Consider the following 2,453-nt stretch of genomic DNA (forward strand, 5'->3'; position numbering starts at 1 on the left):
TAGCTCCGTAACGTCATACAGACCGAGATCATGTCGACGACAAAGTCGACACCCAAAGCACAAGCCGACCGGCTTACGCTAATAGAGGAGGAAATGCTGTTCCTCAAAGAAGTCCCTGACACACTCCATTTCCTGGAAACACGGGTGACCGAACTGAGTGAGAAAGTCGTCCAAGTCGATGCAATGGGCAACCGCCTGGATGGGTTGCCAATCGCAGAACTAATGTTTCGAGTGACCTCGCTCGAAGAAAGAGTTGCTCCTACGAGCAGCCCAAAACCGTCTGATAGTCCGCATAGCTCTGTCGCACACAAAGAGGGACGTGGCGAAGAGTTCGAAGTACTACAAAACACAATGATGAGTTTGTTCAATGGACTGGCTGATGAATTCAGAACAACAGTTGACGACCTCCAAGAAAGGATGGCCTCCATGAGCACTCGAATTGAAGTTACCATGAAAGCCGTGGAAGGCGTCACGGCTGGACAAACTAGTGCAGGATCCAACAAACTAAGGTTCCTAGACCCTAGAGCCTTCAAAGGGAATCGGGACGCCAAAGAGTTGGAGAACTTCATCTTTGACGTCGAACAGTACTTCAAAGCCACAACCGCTTGTACCGACGACAAGAAGGTGACTGTAGCCGCGATGTATCTCATAAACGATGCCAAACTGTGGTGGCGTACGAAGGTGCAAGACATCGAGGATGGATTGTGCACCATTGACTCATGGAAGGACCTCAAGAGAGAGTTAAGGGAACAATTCCTCCCCGAAAACGCAGGGCATATAGGAATGGAGAAAATAGTAGCCCTGAAACACACTGGAAACATACGAGACTACGTCAGACAGTTCTCAACCCTGATGCTGGATATCAGGGGAACAGCAGAGAAGGACCAGGTGTTCTTCTTTATAAATGGTCTACAGCCATGAGCCAAAACAAAGATACATGAGAACAGGGTCCAAACCCTAGCTGCCGCAATGGCCTGCGCCGAGAGACTCGTGGACTGTGGGAACGAAGCAGGATCCCAAAGAAGAGCGACACCAGCCCCAAACAATGGGGGCAAACCATACAGACCACCAGGCCATCGAAATGGAAGCCCCAACAGACCGAGTGGATGGACGGATAGACCTCCTCAAAACAATCAAGCGGGGACATCTTGAGGGCCTTACCATCAAAAGAACCACCCGACGACGCCTTTGCAATGCATACTGTGTAAAGGCCCCCACAAGGTATCCTACTGTTCTCATCGGGCCTCTCTCACTACTCTCCAAGTGTCCATTCAAGAGAGCAATGAGGCAAGGGTCGAGACTTTTCTAGACAAGAAGGAAGATCACGACAACCCCCGAATGGGCACAGTCAAATTCTTGTCAGCCCTCCAACGGAAAGTCGAACTGAAGGAGATAATAGAGAAAGGGCTCATGTTCGTAGATGCCACAATAAACTCTCAACCGAGCAAGAGCACTCTGATAGACTCTGGAGCAACCCACAACTTCATTACCGATCAAGAAACCAGAAGATTGGGACTCACCATAGGAAAAGACCCGAGGAAAATGAAAGTTGTCAACTCCAAGGCCTTGCCTATTGTGGGAGTTTCTAAAGGAGTCCCCTTCAAAATAGGGGATTGGACTGGAGAGCTAGACCTTGTCGTGGTTCGCATGGACGACTTCGACGTGGTACTTGGGATGGAGTTCCTCCTAGAACACAAGGTCATCCCAATGCCATTGGCAAAATGCTTGGTGATCACCGACCGTAACCCCACAGTAATACCTGCAAGCATTAAGCAACCAGGTAATCTTTGAATGATCTCGGCCATACAGCTGAAAAGGGGACTCGCACGAGAGGAACCTACATTCATGGCCATACCACTGATAGAAGCAGCAACCACCGAAGAGACTGTCCTAGAGGAAATCAAGGAAGTACTAGACAGCTATACCGACATAATGCCAGAGAGTCTACAACAAACACTACCACCTCGTCGAGGCATTGACCACGAAATCGAACTCCTCCCCGGGGTTAAGCAGCCAGCGAAGAACGCATACCGGATGGCTTCGCCCGAGCTAGCCGAATTGAGGAAACAACTGGACGAGTTGCTGAAGGCGGGATTCATTCGCCCGACAAAGGCACCTTATGGAGCCCCCGTACTGTTCCAGAAGAAGAAGAATGGGACGTTGCGTCTGTGCATAGACTATAGAGCCTTAAACAAGGTGACGGTACGCAACAAATATCCTCTGCCGATAATATCCGACTTGTTCGACCAACTTCACGGGGCCAAGTACTTCACGAAGTTGGACTTACGATCAGGATATTATCAAGTACGTATTGCCGAAGTGGACGAACCCAAGACGACGTGCGTAACAAGATATGGGGCCTTTGAATTCCTAGTAATGCCCTTTGACTTGACAAACGCCCCAGCTACGTTCTGCACGTTGATGAACCAGGTTTTCTACGAATACCTGGATCA

Source organism: Cucurbita moschata, unplaced genomic scaffold (genome assembly GCF_002738365.1).
Source record: "Cucurbita moschata cultivar Rifu unplaced genomic scaffold, Cmos_1.0 Cmo_Scf00166, whole genome shotgun sequence".
Taxonomy (NCBI): Eukaryota; Viridiplantae; Streptophyta; class Magnoliopsida; order Cucurbitales; family Cucurbitaceae; genus Cucurbita; species Cucurbita moschata.